The 24472-nt window shown below is 44.2% G+C and overlaps 1 protein-coding gene across 5 annotated transcripts in view; it reads left to right on the plus strand.

The window, feature by feature from the left end:
- Window positions 1-448: 448 nt before the first annotated feature.
- Window positions 449-24472, plus strand: part of LOC144942337 (CUGBP Elav-like family member 1) — a 55281-nt gene continuing 31257 nt past the window's right edge. For 4 of the 5 annotated variants that reach the window (XM_078869144.1, XM_078869145.1, XM_078869146.1 and 1 more), the window contains exon 1: window positions 450-867. The gene's annotated coding sequence lies outside the window, so the exon portion shown is untranslated. Of the gene's footprint in view, window positions 868-24472 lie in introns of all 5 variants that reach the window. The other variant, XM_078869147.1, reaches the window with a different exon arrangement.

The raw sequence follows: 24472 nt of genomic DNA on the forward strand, positions 1-24472 counted from the left end.
CTCAGGCCCTTCCCAATAGACCACTCCACTCCCCCACCTCAAGCCCCGCCCACAAACCACCCCCCTCCCCCACCTCAGGCCGTTCCCAATGGACCACTCCACTCCCCCACCCCCCTCCCCCACCTCAATCCCCGCCCACAAACCAACCCCTCCCCCACCTCAAGCCCTTCCCAATGGACCACGCCCCTCTCCCACCCCCCTCCCCCACCTCAAGCCCCGCCCACAAACCACCCCCTCCCCCACCTCAGGCCTTTCCTAATGGACCACGCCCCTCCCCCACCTCAAGCCCCGCCCACAAACCACCCCTCCCCCACCTCAAGCCCCGCCCACAAACCACGCCACTCCCCCCACCCCCCTCCCCCACCTTAAGCCCCGCCCACAAACCACCCCCTCCCCCACCCACCTCAAGCCCCGCCCCCCGGCGCGTTCCCGCTCTCGGCACGTGCGCGCGCACCCCGGCCGCCATATTGGGAGGAGAGCGCGGCCCAGCGAGTTTGCGTTGAACACCCCCGACACCTGTTGCCGCCAAAACCCCCCCCCCCACCACCACCACCAACCTCCTCGCTCTCTCTCTCTCTAACATCACAACATCACACGCAGGTCGCCTCAGACGAATTACACGTAAATTATTTGAGACGAGGGGAGGGGGGGGTTAAAGAGTAAAAAAAAAACTCGAAAAATAATTTCGCAGCGATCGAGCATCGTGAGGAGCTTTCGACCGATTCGACCACGAGGGTTTTTTTTCTTTTCTTATTTTGTTGCCCTCACACGCGGTCACCACCGTTGTTGCGGCGTTTCTCGTTTCTCCGCGTCCCCCCGGCTGCTGCCGGGTCTTTCCGCAACGCGCCCGGCGTTCCCCGTGCTTGGGTGAGTGTGAATTGCCCGGGCGAAGTGCGCAATTGGTTTGTGTTAATTGGGTAAACGTACCGTCTTGTAATGAATGTCGATCTTTGTTGCATGCTGCGGGGTTTTTTTTGTATACGCGATATGTGTACCCTGAGTGTGTGTGTGTGCGCGCCGATCTCGTTGGTTTTAAGAGGCACTCGAGGGGTCCTTTTTTAATGGAACTGCAAGTAGATCGTTCTGTGTCTCCGCGTTGTTCTAAAGCAACGTTAAATACTCAATTAATCTACGTAAATTGCCGCTCGATCGTTCCGTGTACTGCGATTATAGAAGACAAATTCAACACGGCCAGTCGAGCAAAAGACTTGTGCACAACGTGGCCCCCTCTGATCCAATGTTGGCCTCACCATCGGGGGAGGGGTATGAAAAGCAAGCCCTCAGTTGCACTATTTCACTTACATATACCACCCACCCCCAGTACCGTAATCGCCAGGCGTGTGCTAAGAAACCATTCGGCATCGTGTTGTTAAAAGTTTACACGGGTCATCTTGGCCGGACGGGAAACGCGACCTTGCCTAATGCTGCTGCCACTGCCGCGTGTAATTTCGCAAGCGCCATGTGGTAAGCGAGCCCTGGGCACAAGTTACCATCGCCACTTCCTTATCGCGAAACTCGGCTTTGTTGGCCGCGGAAAATACGTTTACTGTAACTTCGACACATTCCCCCACCTCCCCCCTTTGTTGCTGTGTCTGGCGACGTGTTAGCTTGCTACACATACTCATTGTTGATGTGTCCAGCCAAGAACTACACTTGTACACACGTGTGTTGCTGTGTCTGGCGACGTGTTCGTCACACACTCCTTGTTGCTGCCTAGAGACATTACTAACACTTCTACACAACTCCCTGTTGCAGTGACTAGCCACGTATTAGCTTACTACACATACTCATTGTTGATGTGTCCAGCCAAGTATTAACTACACTTTTACACATACACACACGTGTGTTGCTGTGTCTGGCTACGTATTCGTCACACACTCCTTGTTGCTGCCTAGAGACATTACTAACACTTCTACACATACTCCTTGTTGCAGTGACTAGCCACATTACGTCTACACAACTACTCCCTGTTGCTGTGTCTAGCCACGTATTACTACACTTCTACACACACACACTGTGCTTGTTGTTGTGTCCAGAGAGCTTTTCTCCGCGGACTACTTGCTGCTGCCCAGGTGCGTATTTACCACACTTTTACACATGTTGCTGTGTGTAGGCACGTCTTGGGCACACTTGTGCACGTACTCCTTGCTGCTGTGTGTAGGCACATATTAACTAAACGTTTCCACACATTTCTCCATGCTGTCGTGTAGACACACTTCCACACCTGCTCCATGCTGTTTTTAGGCACGTGTGGACCTTTGTAACCGGTTGTATTTGAGTCTCATCCGAGGGGGGTGGTGCCTTCTTTGGTTTTCACCCACATGTAAGCCACTCCTTTTAAAACGGGCAATTGGAACATCCCAATGCACGAACCCTCCTGAAATGGGCCATCTGCCTCGGCGAGACTTTTCTGGATAGATAAATCACGTCACCTTGATGGATTTTGTGAAAACGGGCCTGTAGGATCCAATAAATATTCCCCTGGATTCCAAGACCTTCCTGAAAGGGAAAAGTCACCCGAACGTATGCCCGGTGTCAGGAATGTATATATAAAAAAATAGGTCACTAAAACTAATCATTTTATTTTACCAGGTAAGGCCCACTGACCGATATTTAATCTCTTTTTCAGAAGCACCCTGCCCATAAATGATAGCTCAACGAGAAGGGGCTTATCATGTGGACATTTAACGCACTCGCACCCACCGATTTATAAGACGGGGCACCTTAACTATTTGCTTAAATTTCAGTGGAAAATATATGCACTACTATCATCCACGTTTTCTTCTTTGCTGCTGCCAACTCAAACAACATGTTCGATTGTATGAAAGCAGTTAAGTAATACGCTTCACATCCTGTATCAGTGCTGTGCCGAACGGTGAAAATAACAGGCTGTGTAGAAACATAAGAGCGTTTACGACACGAGATGCAATTTTAATTTGCACGTTTACAACTAAAAACCTTTTTTGGACCGGTCAATTTAAACTGAGTTATGCACTCCCAGAAGCCCATGGCGCGGATGGGTTGTGTAGGAATTACATAAATATTTTGTTTTATTTGGAGACGGATATGTGGATGCATTGTTTGTTTTGTTATTTATATTCTCCATAACGACGCTTATTATTTTGAGTGTGTAGGAATATATATTTTAGTTTGCCTCAAACTAGGACTCCATTATCGTAAAGATAGGGTGCTTCCCTATAACAGAATCAGAATATTGATTTATACTGGAGGAATCCTTTGAGCTATAAAGCTATTTTTGACAGATGTCCATAAAACACCATGATTGATTCAAGCAAACCTGACTGCCGATAAGACCACGATGTCGACACCAGCTGAGAGTTTGCTTGTCTTGAATCAATGCCACTGGAATTACTACGCACCCCCAGAAATGCCGTGGGGATGATGGGTTGTGTGGAGAGACGGATAGGCGAAAGTCTTGAGACGTTGCTTATATCCGGTCTAGGTGGCTTGGCAGTCGAGCGAGACTACAAAGAAATCCGAGTTCAAATCCTGATAGGGGTTTACATAGCCATATTGTTCCTTCTAGGTTATGAGTAGTATCACTTGGAGGGAGAGTTAACGGTGGTTGTCATATGGATATACTCGTTCCCGTCATGGGAACGTGGAACACCGCTGTAATGTCCATTTGAGAAAGACATCCCATGATCCTCTTCTCTCTCGACCATTTTAGGAAGAAAAGCGATAGACCGACACGTGTTTTATTCTCTGTTGTTGAAAAGCCCTGGCTTTATTGCAGTTTGACGTATTAGCGAGATAACCAAAGGATTAAACAGGTCAATGCAGTGTGTAATGTTATCCGTACTGTACATTCATCACTCGGCACCGGAGCTCACGACTAATCCTCAGGCCGAGAAAGGCCCTTTTCTCTTGTCTCGTTTTGGTTCCTGCGAATAAAAAAAATGTAGAAAAGCCACGTTCTTCCCTCATTAAAAGAACTATTCACAACCCCGTAATCCACAGTTGGATGGATGCCTCGCATCTCCATTGGCAAGTGTTTCACCATACTTCGCTGCTCTAGTCACTGTAAGTTGTTGAATGGAGGCCCAGAAACTGTTTCAGATATTACCAGCCACTGATGGTAGCCATGGCCAGGATTCAAACGGCTATGGTGGCGAGATGTTTAACTACTTCGCCTGATAAACAGAAGGCATTGGGTTCGATTCCGACGCCTGCTGTGTATATTTGGAGTTGGCATGTCTCTCCATGGTCGCGTGGATTTGTTTCCGGGTTCTCCGGTTTTTCCGTCTACCTTTAGAAACATCCGTTTTAGAGTATTTAGCTGCTACAAATGTTCACGATGATAAGCCACTTCGTTGAGCTATCCTTTGAGAGAGCCAGGTCGCTTAATAAAAATAGCGATATAGCTCAGTGGGCCTTTCCTGTTGAAATATAAAATAGTTTTAGCCTCACAGCACAGTACACTAACCACGGTGCCACCGCTCCAACACTTATTGTTATTATTGTCTACACATACGTAATTGACCGTGCTTAACCTTTCCTTAACTCTGCCTGAATACATTAGTGTATTGAGTGGTTTATTTGGGTACATGCAGTACAGTATGTGATTCTTTAGCGCATCCTCGTGTTTATATGTATGATTTTGTAAACTGGTAATCGTTTATAGCTCTAATTATAACACTATGGCATGTTGCCTACATTGTACGGTGTGTTGTTAAAAGGCACCACAGCATATCGTGTTGCTGGGAGTGTCGGTTGTACTGCAATTGGCTAATGGGGAAACCGGTCCATATGCGCTTCAACTTCTGTGGGGGTGCTGCCAACGTCGTTGATATCACTGTTGGAGTGTGTGAAGCCAGCATTACCTTCTAAGAGTAACCTCAATAATTCAAGTGGTACCGCAATAACCTGAAACTCGGGAGACATCGTCTGGCGGTGACGATGGATTGTTGCTTCCACGTTTTCAGAAACGTTTATCCCAAATGTAAAATGATCTACATCGAGGCATTAATTCGTAGTTGTGGTTTTATTATAATATGCCGCCCGTGAATTTTGACTAACTACAAACCTAGACATTCAATGTTGGTCATTATGGAAATGGTATTACAATAGTTTAGAATCAGAAAATGTATTTATCCCGGAGGAATTCGATAAGCTATAAAGCGGGTAAGAACGTTACAACAACAAACAATACAAAAACATGATAGTGCAAAGTACAATAAAGGTAAACAAATCGCCCAAATACAACGAAAACATCCCCATCCTACCAGGCAAAGCCTACTGAGGTATTAACTTATATTTCACAAGCAACCTGGCCACAAATGATAGCTCAACAAAGTGGCCCATAATTTGGACATTTATAGCACAAGTTATCTAAATAATCTGAATGCATGATTTTAAATGTGGAGGACAAAAACCGGAGGAGTCGGAGAAAAATCCACGCGACCACGGGGAGAGCATGCAAACTCCAAATATACAGGCGTCAGAGATAGGTATGAATATAATCTGGTATTAAATCACTGCCTATTAACAGTGTAGACCAGGGGTCGGCAACCTACGGCTCCGGAGCCGCATGCGGCTCTTTACGGGCTGCTTCTTGACGATATGTACGTATGTACAGTATGTACTCAGATGCATTGCGGCTCTTGAAATACTGAATTTTGTACCGAATTGGAAAGAAATGGCTCTTCTTGTTATTTTGGTTGCCGACCCCTGGTGTAGACAATACCGTAGGTGTAACGGGTTTACAATGCGCGGAAATAACTTTACTTATACAAGTACAACTGTATGCGTGTAAGTGGCATAACCTGACCATTAATCATATACTAACACGTGCAGACAATTTTTTTTTACTCAATGCATTCCCTGCACGCTAAATGCCTTTGAATGCATTACATATGTATATACATATCCTTAATGTCTATTTTTACAAACAACTTTTTATAGTTTTTAAAGGCCCCTTATTACAATCAGAAGTAAATTGGGAAAACCCGATAATGGGTCGCACGCTAAAACTTGTGAGTTTGCGACAGAGCCAATCCACCCCACACTCGCTTCAGAACCAATTTGGCAGTAACCCTTGCGGGCTTGTGTACCCACAATGTGCTGCTCCTCGCCGTTTGACATGGATGCGTGCAGGGGAACATATTTTATTTAAGCGTAGCATATGTTTACGTGGCTAAAAGAGCCCATGGGTTTGACGCAATGGAAAATGTATTTTTACATACATAGTTCAACCACCGCCGCTGTCGACTATCATTTTCTTACCAGAGGTTCCATAAACTACAGTGTAGTGCCATTGTAATAGACATGCATATTAACAATGAGGCATTAAAAAAATAGGCTTGATTCAAAACCTAGGATGAGAAGCATTCCAGTAGGTGAGTGCATTGCTCACGATTTCCTCCTATCATGGATTTCAGTACAGTCACGCATGTATGATGCCAGTTTTACTGTGGTTAAAATAAGCTATGCTGCTGCTGTTTAAAAAAAAATCAGCCCTTTCTCAATTCACCGTTGGATTAAGGTCTCCCCATGACTCTCCTGCCGTATCATACTATGGTTAAGTGGGCCACCTCGATAGGGCCTGTACAGTAATGCTAGTTAGTGGTGATGAAGGCTCCACGTGATTCGTCTATGACCAAATTAATAACTGTTCGGAATGCACCTCAGTCTTTTTTACATTTTTGAAGTCGTGCAGGGGTTCAGCCTTTATTACTTTGGTAACCAGCATACACAAATATATTTTATAGGCCTCGGCTTTGTGGTGAGGAGGAATGTAATATATTTTTCGTACTCCGTACTATGCTTCCCACCTTAAACCTATACAGACCAGTGTGGTGAAGTATGGTCATTTAAACCTACAATGCGTTGAGGCCCTCATTCAGCAGTGTATTGACTGTACATTTACATGCAATAATGCTACCTCATTAGGGATGTTTGATTATTTACAGAATTTTAATGTTTTGCTGCTAACTCGGAAGGAAGTTGCAAAAGCTTAAATTTGCATAAGCTCTATAGAATTAAGATGGTGAGTTAGCAGTTTAATTTCTAAACGAGAAAACATGCTCGCTTTGTCTGGTATGTTTATTGGACGAAAAATTCTGCTTTATTTTAATTTTGATATGCTTTTGATTAATTTCATCAAACGGAAACCCTTTTTGTGGATAACCAAATTTTCAGTAATCAAATCTTTGGTCATAGAAACGTGCAAGATGATGGGCAGTGGCGCTGGGTAAGAGGGGTGTTGTGGAGATTTCCTATCGCACGTGTGCCAATTTTGTAATCACAAAACGTGTGTCATGGCTGTTTTCCACAGCCGGTAGCAACTGTGCTTGTTCAGTTTGGGACATCAAGCATAGTTTGCTGACCAAGCCTGCATTGGTTCCCATGGCAGCATGGCCCCCTGATTTCTGGATCTGTTCAGGCATAAACAGCAGCTGCTAAACTGTGTAGCCTTGAGGCTGAAGCGTCCGTCCACCTTTCGTAGAAACATACAAGTCCATGCTGTGGCGATTGGGATCCAAGTCTTGCCTTCACTGAGGCACCACAGTGGTGAGATGTTAATTACCTCACCTGGTATAGAGGAGGTCGTGGGTTCGATCCTGATCTCTGACGCCTGTATTTTCAGAGTTTGCATGTTTTTCCCGTAGTCACGTGGCTTTTTCTCCGGGTCCTCATGTTTTTCCATCCACATTTAAAAACATACGTTTAGAATACTTGGCTGTTATAAATTTCCACATGATAAGCCACTTTGTTGAGCTATCATTTATGGCCAGGTCGCTTCTAATAAAAAGAGCTATATGGGCCTTACCTCCTAAAATATATTTTTTAATAGTTTAGTTTAATACGTTTTACGGGGGAAACCATATGGGTTCATCTGTCCGCTACACAGCTTTAGCAGCGCGTGTTCCAGGGTAGCAGCGGGGTTCTATCCACACCAGGGGTCGGCAAGAAAACATAACAAGAGGAGCCATTTTTTAGTTTATAATTCGGCCAACAGCTCAACGTTTCAAGAGCCGCAATGCAACGCGAACGCGAGACGGTGGTCGTGAATGATTAGCGTTGTGAAGCAAAATAGCGTCACCAATCACTCCTCCGGAGCCGCAGGTTGCCTGACCCTCCCCCAACCACCCCGATCCATACGATGTTGGCCAAGGAGTTGTTAGTTGCCGAATCGTCGCGCCAAAGAAGTCGTCGCACTTAGTCGACAATGTCCAATGCTGTGTACAGCCGGCCCCCCCTAGTTTTTGTTTGGCGTGACGTGCTTTTAGCATCGCACACGCAGGTGGTGGATCCTTCGGTTGTGGCAAAAGTGATGGCTAATTTCTCGTTGATGCTCTGCACGGTTCGGATTGCAGATGTGCAAAGTTGTATTTGCGTGTGCCGTGAATGGAGGGGGGCTTGCATGAATTAATGTTGCTCAACGGCTATATTGCTTTGCATACTCAAAATAGCTGTGCATATTATTGTCGGGATGCAGAGGACCATGCGAATGGTGTTAGGATCTGGAAACATTACTGGGTTGCACTCGAGTGCCTAACATGTGGTAGCTTTGAACCTTTCCATTTTTGCTGTACCTGTTCCTTGAGTTGGCTCTCACAGTTGCAGCAATTTTCATAACTTAATCACAGCATGGGGCAGCAATAGCCCGTTTTATGTCTCCGCCCCCTTTTACATCATTTCATGAATGCGTCGTCGCTTTATTATTAACACCGTTACCTGATCTGCGTCGCCTCAAACCCACACTCTGACAGCATCGTCCATCCTTTCTCGTTATCCATCGCCTATCCACCTCCACCTACCATGGACACGAACTTCTTTGCATCGCGCATAGAGAAATGTACTATACTGTAGAGTACAATATATTATGTACGTACAGTATTTTGGTGATTGTTTCTAGTGCACTGTCTTATTGTACCCTGTATAATTTGTCCATTTTTACTGCTGTACACTAGTGTTGAGTACAGTATTTTTGTAATTTAATATGTACTGTTGTGGGTATGCCTAGGATGAAGATGCGCGCATGAACAGAGCTTCACCACACCCTCCGCTGTATTTGTTTATTGCGCGCGTAAAAAAACTGCTTTGATTTAACGTCGTTTGGATATCCGTCATCGCTTCTTTCAGGAACGCATCCCCTGCGTAAACTGGGGCATTAATGTTATTGGAATTATTTTTAAATGCCGTCACGTTTTTGAACATGCTCTGAGGTTTAGGGCACATGTTTTTCGCTTAAAGTTTACATTCAAATAACATTTCTATAATTTTTTTATTGTTACATTGCATTAAACGCATTGTGGAATTCAGACTGTTGAACTAACCCAAGGCACTTGGCTTGTATGTTGAACTACTTTCGCACTGTACGTAGCCAACCGTGCTAATCAGAGGTGTCGGTGAGAGTGATTTGGAGATGAACAAACATTTTTAAGAATGGACGTCAAATGTACTTCGTGGGACACTTCAGCCAACTTTGGAAGTTGGCAGACTGCATATTTGTCATCCTTAGGAATGTTTTCCATGAATAGCATTTGTAGATTGACCATCGCACCGTGCCTGTATTTATCTGTGGGCCACACATGAGTGATCCCATGTTTAAGTGGTGAAAAATGCTTGGAGGGAGTGGCAGTGTAGCGGTGAGCGCACTGCGCTACAAACCCGGCGACCCGAGTTCGATTCCCGCTCATTACCAACACCAGCGATGATTATTTGAATTCGTCCTGGGCCTCCACTAGGTCGGTCTCAAATGAGTACCTGGTGCGGTATATAAACATCACCGCTGAGGAGACAAAGGTGGCCCGGCATGGTGCTGACCACCCACCCCCTCGTGTGCCGTGCCGACCTTCATAGGTGCTCGCTAACAGCACTTGCCCCTACAGTCTGTTCAGGCCATACGGGGGTTTTTGTCTTTGTTAACATACCTAACTAGGTCAAAATTGTGTAGCCGTGTTCTCCTTTCTTGCCCACAAATCTAGTGTCCAATCCCAGTAGGCAACATCTTCCACCAGCCAGTGTGGTAAACAATATATACATCTTTTATGCTTTAGAAATGTTCATGTTAGTAAAGGGTTTGTTGGGCATATCTTATGTGAATTGTTTTTTCATGTGTGTCTTTATTGTTTTCCGTGATGTTAATACATTTAACAAGGTCATTTGGCCGAGTTATGTTCGTGACAATCCTGAAACCATTTAATTGTGACTGACCCTGTGACATTTACAACTAGTTCTGGGATCGTCCCGTGTGAAATGTGCTGGCACTTACGCGCGTGATCTCCTCCACCATGGGTACTACTCGGCGTGCCACCACAGACCCATTTTTTTGATTGTTTCCTCAATTTCAGGCTGATTGTTCTGCTTCATGTCGTAAGATAAAAATAGGTTGAGGAAATCTGGCAGAAGCCCGCATCTCTCCATGAAGGAACGGTCCAAAAGGAGATATTGTAAAACAGGCTTTGGTTATCTTCAAGTTACTCGAAGTCTAGTGTTCGTCATTGGAAGGTCCACGTGCCACCGGCGGCCACTGCTGCCCTTTAGTGCGGCCCATGACATTTGGCACCCCAACAATACACAAATGTGAAACGCCCCTTGCAGATGGTGTGGTGGCCCTCACGCTGATGTCGTATCTAGATTTGAAGCTTTCGTGATTGCAAGGATTCATATTCTTAGGTTTTTTTCGGTAAAGTCATGTAGGTAAAAAATAAAAGTAAAATAAAATAAAAATCACGACGTTTCGGAGGCAACACAAGCTTCCACCTGAAGACGGAAGCTTGTTGCCTCCGAAACGTCGTGATTTTTATTTTTTTTTATTTTACTTTTATTAATTTAATTTTTTTACCTATGTGACTTTACCGAAAAAACCTAAGAATGTGATGTCGTATCGGCGAAAATGGGGGCCCCCCTCTGAAGATGAGCAAAGAACACTGCTCTAGTCTAACCTGGTGTCAGTACTATGACTAGGTAATACAGGGTGACCCAAAAAAAACGGGCCCCAACTCTAATTAGGCCCCGTTTCTTAGTGTTTTGTCCGAATGAAATGAAACTTTGGTCATAACTAGTTTATTATATTCAAAACATCAAATCAAAACACTAGGGTCTTTGGCCTTTTTTTCTCCGTTCTACAGCATGTGCTCTAGATGGCCTCCATTTAGCTCCGTGCATTTCTTGAGGCGCAGCACGAAGTTGTCCATGACGTTCTTACAGACTGAATTGGTAATGGCTCTCATCTCCTCCCTGATGGTTTCCTTGAGTTCCGTGATGGTTCTGGGTTTCCCTGCGTAGACTCTGTCCTTAAGATAGCCCCAAAGAAAAAAATCTGGGGGGCTTAGGTCCGGGCTATGGGGTGCCCACTCAAAATCAGTCTTGAGACTGATCACTCGGCCTCCGAAGTTCTCTTTCAGCCAATCTCGGGACAGGTTTGAGGTGTGAGAACTTGCTCCGTCTTGCTGGAACCAGAACTTGCTCATGAGCGACGGGTAGAGGGTCTGGAGCTCACTCTTGAAGGTTTTGAGGACCTCCACATACCGCTCCTTGGTGACTGTCACTGCTGCGCCAGATTCTTCGATGAAGATTGGTCCGATGATGCCTCTGGCCGAGATTGCAGCCCACACCGTGCACTTAGGAGAGTGCAAGGGCTTGGTGGCTACTTCATTGGGTCTGGAGGACCCCCAGAAGACATTTGTCTTGGAGTTCGCCTTTCCGTCAAGATGGAAGTGGGCTTCATCTGAGGTCCAAAGGAGGTTAAGGAAACTTGGTGTCTCCTCGATCTTCTCGAGCATCTTGACTGCCATAGCGCTCCTCTGCTTCTTGTCTGAGGCTGTAAGGGTCTGCAGCGTCTGTATTTTGTATGGGTAAGCCCTGATATCGTTCACCAGCACTCTCCTGCAAGTCTCACGGGACATACCGAGGGACTGACTTCACTTACGCACAGAGCGTTTCGGACTCTGCTGGAGAGACTCTCTCACACTTTCGACCAGCTCGGCTGTTCGCTTCTTGGGACGTCCCGAGTGGCTTGGACGGTTCTCACTGGCAGCGTTGAGGTTCTCCACGGTCCCATACTTCTCGAAGTGGGCCACCCAGTTCTGAATTCTGCTTTTGGATGGAGCCTTTTCACATTCGAACTGACGCATGAAACTGTCCTGGGTTTTCTTAAACGAGCCTGTCTTGTAGTAAAATTTAACACAGTGTATTCTTTGTCCCAGCTCCCACTGGGGTCTTGGTGTACTCACGGTCGTTGATTCTGCCATGTCCTGTAAAATAAGGGCAATCGGTGAATAAATAAAGGAGATATCACATAAAGTGTACACGGGGCCCGTTTTTTTTGGGTCACCCTGTATAAAGTAATGCAGGTGGTGTGGCAGCTCTCTCACACTGATGCCTTATCGGCGAAAGAGGCCCTCCTCTGATAATTAGTAAACAACAATTCTCGAAATCTTTACTTAAAACTTTTGGACTGCTAGTAATTCATATTCTTGGGTCTTACGGTAAAGTCACATAGATTGGTTCAAAGATGATAACAAAAAACTACAACGTTTTGATCGCGGCACAAGCGGTCGTCTTCAGGAAAAGGGGGGTTAGCTTCCAAGGCAAACTGTTTTACCCCCCTTTCCCTGAAGACGACCGCTTGTGTTGCGATCGAAACGTCGTAGTTTTTTGTTATTAAATCCTTCATATTAAGTTCGCTTGCGTGCTTGCTTGCTTGCTTGCGTGCTTGCTTGCTTGCTTAGGACCGTGCAAATCTTTCGCTCGTTTTTTAACCCACTTCCCGTGATCCAATCGAGCTGACATTTTCCACACAGACTCGTTGTGACAGACAATTAATGTTCGTGAAAAAAATTCCCAAAATTGTACACTTTTTAGGCAAAAAAAAAATATTTTACATATATTCAAATATAACTCATTCATCGCTTTGGCTGAACGTCACAGTATAAGAGCCCAGAGCGTAACCCCTCCACAGGCCGTGGCGGAGTAGCGCAGTTGGTAGCGCCCTCGCTTCCCATGCCAAAGGTCGCGGGATCGATCCCCGCGTCCTCCACAGGCGAATATATTTTTAAATCCTTTATATTAAGTTCGCTGCCACGCATATAAAGGATTTATAGTGAAAAACTTTGTTTTTACGGGTTATACTTATTTTTGTTATTTTCTTTTAACCTATCTGCATGACTTTACTGAAAGACCCAAGAATAACAATGCTCTAGTCTAACCTGGTGTCGGTACTATGACTAGGCAATATAAATGAATGCAGCTATTATTGACTTTAAAATGTTGTCCTCGTATAATAAACATGCATCGCTGTACTGTATATAAAGCAAAATGCTAAAACAACCCATTTTCCATCTGTACTGACTCTTGCATAGAGTTTTATTTTATTTTACGACTATAAATACATTTAAATTAGATTGAGTATTGCAAGATATTACATTGTTAAAATATTACAAATGAGTACTGTTTCATGTATTTATTGAATTAGCCTTGAAAAAAAATAATATATTGGCTACTTAACTAAAATAACATTATGCTCTTCTTTCACGCGATGGTCACGGTGACTGCTGCAAGAGGTCCACGTTGAATGTCGAACCAGAGTCAATGTGTAAAAGAGATACGAAATCTACAGCAATGAATAGAATTTCGAAATTCATTAAATCTACAATTTAGAATGTGGAACACAATGCACAAGCTCCTGCAGCAATGATTCTTATTGGACCTAACATTGCCCCAAGTCCTACTGTGTTGTCAACTACGCGTAATTTTCTGTATGGCTCCAGGCTGTACACAAAGGCCTTTCTTTGGGCTGTGTGTTAGCCTATAGGCAAGTGTATTTAGCATCCCTGGCTTGAAGTCCTTAAGACATTGATCTCACTGGCCTTGAACTATACAGTTGAGAATAGTCTGACCATTTTCTGACAGTAAAAAGAAACCCAATGCTTGATGCAGATGTTCATTTAAATAAACTTGTCGATTAGGAAGTTTAAGTGTTTCATGAAATCGAAGTGAAGTGGTTGTAAAGCCGCAATACGTTACTGTCACGTGTTGCCTCGGGCCATATATGATCTTTGAGCTGTCCATTACTATATGGTTATGGTTGGAGAAGTGAGTTTTGTCTTTGGCCTTGACCACTCATTTTCATGTTTAAGAACATAATGTTGTACCTCTGTTCTTCATTCTAAGCAATTTATTGATGAGTGTTTGTGGGTGGTAACAGCTTAACCTGGTAGGTTGATATTGAGTTAATTATGGAGCTTGTGATGTTTAGCGCTGTTTTAAAATTGTTTCATTTGTATGTTATTTCGCACTGTAAGTAGCCCAACGTGCTAATCGGAGGTGCGATATGCATGCTTATGTACACGTTTTATTTTACATGCATGGCTACATTGATTAACCTGATTAGGTAAGATTTGAAATGTGAAAACTAAAGTGATATAGTGAAAACAACGCAACATTTGCATATTCCACCTTTTAAATTGGCATTGTTTAGGTAATAGCGTTGGATTAATGTTGCTTATACAATCGTGTCCTCAAATTAAACCTTAGTACAAAAAGAGAATTCCAAACCTCTCGGTGTAAGGCGATATCATGAAGATTAGTCACCCAAGTGTGAAAGTGATATGGTCTCTTGTGCATTGCTGCACGAGCTTGTGCACGTGGTCCAAAAATACTTGGGGCTTTTCACTTTGCTTAATGGTTTGGTTATTGACATGTACTCATTATATTTTGTTATGCGTATACGCTTGATATCTTTTGTTTCATTAGCATATGCGATGAAAGCAAAGGGTAAGTTTGGCCAAACATTTGTCCAATGCTTAGCCAGGCTTAAATGGCCTTCTGATATGCGTTCCAGCTCAAGTTATCTTAAATAATTCGTCCTCCAAGAGGCTTGCAATACACTGCTTATAATTGGACATATGTAATGATGTGTTTCATGAGGCTGCTCTTAATTTGGAAAGTTTTCATTCAACCAACCCCTGACCCGAAATCTGTCAGTGACTGGATGCAAGCATTGCATGCCATCATAGTTTTATCCCTTGTACCTCCATGCATACATTTTGCCTGGGACCCTGCACAGGTAGACAACAGCCCACAATCATCGCAAAGCAAAACAAGATATTTTAGAGCCGTTTGAATCTCTCGTGCACGCTTTTGTATGTCAGCCAGTTCGAAGTGTTGCATGAGCAGGTGGGTAGGTGATGCAATGTGACATGCCAATTCAGCTCAGCTGTATTGTGCATCGTCCAAAATGACTTGCGTGTTTTATATTCTGAAGTTTAAGGGCTCTGATGGCTAGAAGATGTTAACTATCTTGCCTGGTATGCAGGAGGTCGCAGGTTCAATCCCGACCCTGCGAAGCCTGCTGTATATTTGGAGTTGCGTTTCTATATCCCAGTGGTCGTGTAGATTTTATGTCAGGTTTTCCCCTCCACATTTAGAAACATGCGTTCAGAGTATTTGGCTGTTTCCACACGTGATGAGCCACTTGGTTGAGCTGTCATTTGTAATAGCCAGGCCGCTTCTGAAATATACCGATATAGCTCGGTGGGCATTACCTGGTAAAATTTAAATAGATTATAGTTTAGTTTTTCGACTACCTGTAGCCTAAGTCATGGCAGGAGTTTGTAAGTGGGTGCTTAATACTTTTTATTTGCATGTGTTAATACATGAGCTCGAGTAACTTTCGCACCTAATTTATACGTGAATGCGCATTGTGTTATTGGTTTAACATATCTGATAGTATCTTCAGTTCCTCGTGCAATATGTGGTGCATTATTTGAGGCAAAATAAATGGCATAGCCCACATGTTTCAACGTTGTTCTGTGCAAGAGCAGTATTTTCATCATAGAGAATGAACGCTAAAATGTAATATGCATTTAAAGTAAATATTTTTTAATGCAAAATAGTAAAACTATCATTTGTTTCCCTATCCGAAATATGTATTATATACCATCAGAGCTTGTTATTACGCAATTCCAAAAGTGGCTAGTTTGTCTTTGTGATACAATTTTCGTGTTGACTTCACATATTAAGCAGAAACGAAGTTAAACATTTTAAAACACCTGCCACCAATTAAATTGGAGACGTCTAATTGTAACGGTCCATTTCAAAGAGTTTTAAGTATATGCCAGAAAGGCAATTGGAGAAATGTAAACACATGAATGTGTGCACAATAAGAATATTTGCACAGTACGGGGTAAAGGGAATGGTGTGTTGCAGTGGTGCAGCAGTTTGTGCATTTGAACTACGAACCTAGCGACCCGAGTTGGAATCCGCAGTGGTTTGTGCAGGTTACAGCCACGTGCAAAATATGAATGTCATGTTTTACAATTCTGTTATTCAAGCGTGTTTATGCCAAATGCTACAAAAAATATTGTAATGTTTGTTTCTATAAGTGGGCATTACTCTTCCAGTAGGGGATGATGTTGGCATTAATAATTCGGGATTCATTTGTTAAAATTTGGAGCAATTCGTGATGCTGCAACGGATAACGTCACAGCAGCTTGAATTTGCAACTGATGCACATGGCATGTATTTTATAGTTAATATGCCCAAAATAAAAAAAATCCATTTTTTATTTTACCAGGTAAGGACCACTAGCTATATAGCTTTTTTTTACAGAAGCGCCCTGGCTATCACAAATGATAGCTCAACACAGTGGCTTATCACGTGGAAATTTTTCGCAGCAAAATACCCTAAACAAATTTCAGATAAGAGAAAATGTCGTATAATTGAGTCCCTGTTGCGGCATACTGGTCGGTGACCTGTCATAGCTTGAGCTGAGCAGTTCAAACCAGTCACTCTAAACCGTATGTTGTGAGTGCTCATAACAACATGTTATTACATTCCATCAGAGTTGTTCCACACTTCTTGCCTTTGCAACCACGATGCTGTATCATTTGTGAAATATTCCTGTTCCCAAGTGCATTTTGTCTTGTGCCGTCATATATTTCTTGCAGCTGCATTGTATATTTTCAACACACGTCTGCTTCACCTATATGCAACTTGAAAGCGCTTGCGACTGCCTAGAATGTTACGCGACATCCCTCGCCGTATTTGCATGCAACTCGCCCTGTGACAAACCAAGCAGTACAGTAAAAATTGTTGCGTGCAGCCATAAATATCTGTAACCCTGTGCAACAGCCAGTCACATCCCCAAGTGAACTACAACAACGGTGTTTATTCGACTCTCTTCGCCAGAGGTCGCAAACGGGTTTTGATTCCTTACCCGTACCCGTACCCGGCCGCACCAGGGTCGCAAACGGGTACCCGTACCCGGCCGTACCCTACCCGTACCCGGCTGGGTACGGGTAGGGTACGGGTATCGGGTACCTGATTGCGGCCTCTGGGATGAAGCCATGTTGCAGGCGCGGGTGGGTTGATTCTAGGAACTTGAATTGTGAGAAGAGACAAGACGTTGGGAAATGAGTGACAAACGGTGACTCACCAGTGACTCACGGCCTACCTGTACCCGGCCGCACCAGGGTCGCATACGGGTACCCTTACCCAGCCGGGTACCCGTACCCAACCGGGTACCCGTACCCAGCCGTTTATGGGTAGCCGGGTATCGGGTAGGGTACGGGTATCGGGTACCCGGTTGCGACCTCTGCCCTTCGCCCCATGAAAGAAATGTGTTAAGTTTTATGCGGTGTTGCGAGTGCTCATATATTTATTTTATTTCACATTACAAATGTGTATTTAAAAAATGTTTTCGTATAATTAAATACTCTTGTCAATTCACCGTACCATTTCAAGGGACACGAAACCAAACCCTAGCTGCAAAAAAAGCACAACCCACTTGTATCAGCATATGCATGCATGTATGTATGTTGAACTTCTTTGGCACCATACTTAGCCAACTGTGCCAAGCGGAGGTGTAAATTTTCGTGTATAATCTGACTTCAAGATGTTGGCAGGTAACTGTTTTTTTTATGGTTTAGCATGCGCTGTTTCAAAAAAAAATAATACCCGAGTGTGTGGGCAGGGACTTTATACTGCTTTTTTCATGGATGAGCATGTAATTAAAATTCTGCGTACAACAGGTCTCCTGCTCAATGAGTAGCGCTGCAGTTGCTTAAGCACGTTGTTGAATTGTGTGGTTTAGAATTACTTTCTTTACCTTATCTATCTATATATATAAAAAAGGACTTTTGTATTTTTTGGGGGGGGGGGGAGGGCACGCAATAATGGATATATTTTGCACAGCAAGTGAGCTGTGACGTCACATCTATGATGTCGCCCGCATGCGGAAGCGTTACGCAGTGTGCCTGCTGATGTCACCCCCCCCCCAACCCTCAGTGGGGGGAACGGTAGTGTAGTGGTTAGCGCGCTGCGCTACAAACCCGGTGACCCGAGTTCGATTCCCGCTCACGGCCACCACCGGTGACGATTATTTGAACTGGTCCTAGGCCTCCCCTAGGTCGACTGAGCCTCAAACAAGTAACTGGTGTGGTGTGTTAACATCGCCACTGGGGAGACAAAGGCTGCCGGGCGTGGTGTTATAAAGAGCGCTGACAATTTCCAACAAAGGAAGTGTTTTATGCTTCACTTTTTTGGTCAGTACACCGGAGCATACTAAGTACACTGCCCTCTGGCACATATATGGATTGAACTATATTTTTTAATATCAGGTTGTCAACCGATAAGCATTATCAACAACCTCATAGAGGTCAGCGGATTGTGAAGAATGCCCATAATGAAATTAAACCCATCGAAGTGTGACAGTTCAATCAAAACCACAAGCTATGAACACGCACGTATCAAAATATAATTTGTGCATTTTCAGATGTGCCGTGGAAAGTGGCTCGATAGTGTATGGATTGAAGCCCTGTACTGTATTTCGTGGGCATGTAACAAGTCGTCTGTTCTCATGGACCATTCTCACGTACGTGTAAGCTTAGGAATCGATTTTCATCAAGTCGATGAATTGTTACTTGCCAATGAGTGTGTAGCACAGTCGGCGGTTGTATCGCTGAAAAATGTCTGACGGTCTCCGGGATTGTAGAAGTAAATCGTAATAAATGGCTCCCCACAGAACACTTTCCTATAGACACCAGCAGCCGTTATCTGTCCACTGCTGGACCGAAGACGCTGTCACGGTCCTACGATGCATTGGTCCTTCGAGCATGTGCATGTGAGCTGATTGTATGTGTGTAGGTGTGTGAGATTGAGTTGTGGGGAGCGGTAGTGCAGCGGTTAGCGCCCTGCGCTAACCCCCCCCCCCCCCGCTCACGGCCATCACCGGTGACGGCTATCTGAACCGGTGATTGGCCTCCCCTAGGTTTACTCTGCCTCAAATGAATACCTTGTGCGGTGTGTAGATGTTGCCACTGGGGAGACAAAGGTGGTCTGGCGTGGTGCTGACCACACCACCCTTCTCGTGTGTCATGCCGGCCTTCCTCGGTGCTCGATCGCAGCATTTGCCCCAAAAGTCCGCTGAGGCTATATGGGGTTTTTTATTTTGAGAATGCGTTGACACATCCACTTGAATGGTTGGGGACTGAGACGTGACGGTTTGTTCTGGTCTGGCTAAAGAAACAAAGTCCCTCCCTCTCCCTCCTCAAGGGAGCAAAGGGGGCGGTGCTAGAGCCCACAACTGTGTTGTTGAAGTGATGAATGTTGAACTTCTTTTGCACCGTACGTAGCCAAACATAATAGTTTTTTTTGGGTTGGATCGTGTGAATATAAAGTTGTCGTTAAACTCGCCACCACCCGACAGCCAATTAGCAAGGTTTGTCACGTGAACAAAACGTGCCAATTCTTTACTTCTACAGCACACAGGTGTGTTGGAGAGTAAACTCACAACATTTACAATTCGAGTGACGTTTTTCTGGTAATTACGACCAGCCTCATCTGGCGACAGCCAGAGTTGCTAATCGGTTTTTTGGTTTTCTGGTTGCCTGGCCCAAGGATGCTATTCACGTGTGATTGTAGTTGGGAGCGTGACCGCCTTTGACAACGGGGCTTAAAGCAAGCACAATAGCCGTGTTTTCACACATACACCAATGTGCCTAAAGAATACTGGTTTTATTCACCTTGTGTAACCTGCTAAAGACATGGATCAAATACTTGTACATTGACAATGGAAATTAAATTTTCATATCCGTTGAGTGGAGTAATGGAATCGGCTCGTGTGCAGATGCTGGATGGATTGTTGCATTTGCAGGATCATGAGAAAGGGTGTGGCGGTTTGTGGAGGCTTTCATCCAGCAGTGGATTGATAATGAATTGATGATGAAAGTTGATGGGAAAGGTGCAGTATTTTGCTGCAGATTGTTGGGCTCAACCCTCTTGAGTCTTAAAGTAGGGCGTACAAATAACTGCATATGTATTTTATGCTTAAGGAATGAGTACTTTATTAAAGGTTTATGTGATAGGTTATTTGTTAAATTTAAAAACAGAAACACATTCCTGCGGAGGGAGCTGGTAGTAACGTTTGGTTGCTCGGTCAATGGCCAGGGTCAACGGCGGCGTGGTGTATTCCGCAAATATGCCCGACTGTGAGGGCGGGCACAAGCTGGCGGGCACAAGCCGGCGTGAGTAGGTTACACATTGAGTTTTATAAGGGCACCACGGGGTGACCAGCCCATCCCCACCCAGCCCCACCCCTCCCACCCCCCACCCAGCCCTACCCTCCCCACCCAGCCCCACCCAGCCCCTCTCCATCCTCCCCACCCAGCCCCACCCCTCCTACCCCCCACCCAGCCCCACCCTCCCCACCCAGCCCCTCCCCACCCAGCCCCTCCCCACCCATTTTTGGATGCAGGATGGATGGACACAATAATCCTCTTTAGGCTGGTGTAACCAGGAGGTTCCTACCAGTATTAACAACAAACGTGTAAAGGGTACGCATATGATACCAATGACCAGATTGCCGTGGGATGGATCTTATCCAGTAGTGTATCAACAAAGGGCTGTACATGAGTAAGTGTGAACATATGCCCCCGATATTGTTTCCAGACAAGTAGTCCCAAGCTTTTGAGTGTTATTCACAAAATTAAGAATTATTTTCCATTAACTCATTGTGTATGGTGCCATGCAAACATAACCATACGACATCCTGTGAACATACAGTGCAAATTATCGAGAGCAAAACAGATGTGGGTGGGGAACGAGTTATTACATACACATTATATCGTGCTGGAATGAAATGCAGGGATTCCTCTACTTATGAAAACTCATCTTGCGAGCTTTCAGAGATATACGAACAAACCTGTCCGTATGTCCAGTTGCCTGTTCAGACCGAGGTTCGTAAATTCAACCACCACGCAATAGATGGCGGTGGTGGCGACATCTACATCTGCAGAACATGAAGAACCAGTGACATCTACAGGAGATTATACAGCTTTTAAAAAAGCCATTTCCCCATGTTTAGTGTACGTGTTTTGAATCGACAGGAGTACAGTTGGAACAAATCAACTTACAACCTCTGGATTTAACTCGTTCGTAAGTAGAGGAGTGCCTGTACTGCATTCCTGGGAACCATGACAATGATCTCAGATTCATACATTCACTAGATATCCTACAGGCCCGGGGTAGAGTTCCCATTTTATATATAGCCGGCTAATAAGAGCAGATGGCACTTTCAAAACTGCCCCATACATGTATTTAAGGTTAATGGTAAACTTTTAGTATTCATGGCTTAATTTACAGTATTTATACTACCATGCTGCTATGCTGCATAACTGGTTAATTGATAACAAGAAACATTTGTAATTATAATTCTTAATGGAAACTTAAATGTGCAATACTTTATGTATTGCAAATAGCTATGTTTGTGGCACTAACATCCTGATGTCTAAATGTAAATTTTTTAGCTGCATATGGTAACATTTATGAATTGACTATCAATACCGATTAGAAACATTAAAATCCAAAGTAATCTGGAATGAGTAATTCAGATATCTGAACAGTTCAGATGTGATGGGTTACCACGCCATTTCCAAGGGGATGTTGGTTTTGGTCAACTCCCATTTGTGATTAATGCGTCCCCTGCTGGCCGCTGTCAGATAGGTTCTAACCGTGCAGATAAACGTGCTTTTAATTTATAATGGGATTGTGATATGCTTTATTTTACACTTTTAGTTTGAAGTTGGGAACTTTTTTGGTTAGAAATGAATTTGCAATTTAAGGGTAGTTGTGTTTGTGGTTAGTGTACGGCAACAGGATTGATAAACAGCACTTTTCACGAAAATGGTTGGCTAAGTGGGCATCTGTTTTTTGTTATTATGTTGGTGGGCATTTTGGCATTGGCAGCATCCTGATAAACATATGTTTTATACCAATGTGACTTTACCGAAAGAACCAAAGAGTGTGGATTCCTGCAGTCACGAAAGCTTCAAATTAAAACTAATTCAGTTCAGGTCAATCGAAAATGATGTGAGTACCAATGTGTTTTTAAACTGGAAAGTCGACCTATGTAGCAAATACATGGTGCAAAACATAATTTCATTTTAGTGGAACAACAAACATGAGAAGGTTCCATTTATAATTGTGTTGAATTCATGGATTTAGCAAAGGCAGTAGATGTACAAAGACATCCCTTATTGAATGCAGAGAGACAGTGAGGCAACCTGCCCACCATACTGTATATACAGTCTACATGGTCAGCAGATCTCACAACCTTGGCTTATGGTGAGCCCAGGAAACTACACGCATTATAGCCACGTGGAAGCTCCAGGTAGTCACTGGAGCTGTGCACTTTAACACATTCCTGCGGAGGGAGCTGGTAGGAACGTTGGGTTGCTCGGTCAATGGCCAGGGTCAACGGTGGCGTGGTGTATTCCGTAAATATTGCCCGACTGTGAGGGTGGGCACAAGCCGGCGTGAGTAGGTTAAACGTTGAGTTTTATAAGGGCACCACGGGGTGACAAACCCCACCCCTCCCACCCCCCACCCAGCCCCTCTCCTCCCCACCCCTCCCACCCCCCACCCAGCCCCTCCCCTCCCCACCCAGCCCCTCCACACCCAGCCCCTCCCCACCCTCCCCTCTCCACCCAGCCCTCCCTCCCCACCCACCCAGGCCTGCAAGACGGACACAATAATTCCCTGTGGGCTGGTGTAACCAGGAGGTTCCTACCAGTAAAATCTAGATTGAAAGATAATTTCTTTAGATCTGTTTTTTGTTTGCTTAGTTCGTTGCCCTTCCTCCACACCTCCGATTTGGATGGTTTGGCTATGCACTGGGCGAAGGAAGTTCAATATACATACACACAATTACTATTACGTGTGTAGCACCACTTAAAAAATTACTGAGCTGTGCAGATCTTACCTCATCCTGTCACGAGTTTCATTCCTCCTTTCCTCACCTTTGGCACATGAGTTTTCAGCACCACTAGTGCAGAACAAATTCCAGTCATTACTCGTCAAGCCATATTTGAACCCAGGACCCCAGAGGTGACTGCTTAGTAGTCTGATACCGAGTATTGGCATGCAGCGCACTCAGGCTGGCCATTTATGTTTACAGCATGTGATTGCAATATATTTGAAAAACCATGTGTTGGATTTAATAGGCCTTTTGCATGTCTTTTGTCCAACTAACCCCACAGAAATTTGTGTAATTGGATTTGTTTTTGCTCTGCTGTCTAATCTTTTAAAAAGTTTTGGGTATAAATGTATACGTTTGTGCGACTGGTAAGTTTTATTTCCCATTTGTTTTACAGCCCATGTGTTCTCTGCTGTCCGTGCTTCCGCCTCAGATTGATGATGAATACGGCGCGTTACAAATCTTGGATTGGATTGTTTGAAAAAAGCAACATAAAAAAAGCATAATTACTCGCAAAAGCTGCAGTGCCCCCCCAGCATCATTACATATTGCAAAGTCTTCGAGTAAATTGTGATTCCTGGGTGTTGACTCAATGTTAGCCTTGTGACCTCCCAGTGAAAGGTGCTTTAGAAGTGTCAACTATTGTTATTATTTTTATTATATTTTACTCAAAGACATTTTAAAGTGGGCTCTCGTGCCAGTTCCATTCACTCAGGCGTAGATTGTGGAAGTGCATGAGTGCAAATATTTTACAACTTCTCTAGTAAGCTGAGGCTTATAAAAAGCAATAAAAGATTAGTTGTTAATCTGACTTTTTTAATTAATGTTTTTCGATTGCTCGTGATAGGTGATGAATTGATTGAGTGCAACTAACTCTTTACCTTTTGAATATTTTATTAGATGGGATAGTACTCTTGGCTTATCGTTCAGGAAGTGACATTTTGTCTCACCCTTTACTGCCCATGCTTTGGCTCAGAATGTGGATCCCAACTGTCTTAATTAATGGAGCACCTTTTCTGCTTATTCCTCTTTTTAAATCCTTTATATTAAGTTCGCTTGCTTGCTTGCGTGCGTGCTTGCTTGCTTGCTTATGACCGTGCAAATCTTTCGGTCGTTTTTTAACCCACTTCCCGTGATCCAATCGAGCTGACATTTTGCACACAGACTCGTTGTGCGTGACAATTAATTTTGTGAAAAATTTTTCCCCCAAAATTTACACCGTTTAGGGAAAACAATTAATTATTTAAT

Source organism: Lampetra fluviatilis, chromosome 27 (genome assembly GCF_964198595.1).
Source record: "Lampetra fluviatilis chromosome 27, kcLamFluv1.1, whole genome shotgun sequence".
Classification (NCBI taxonomy): Eukaryota; Metazoa; Chordata; class Hyperoartia; order Petromyzontiformes; family Petromyzontidae; genus Lampetra; species Lampetra fluviatilis.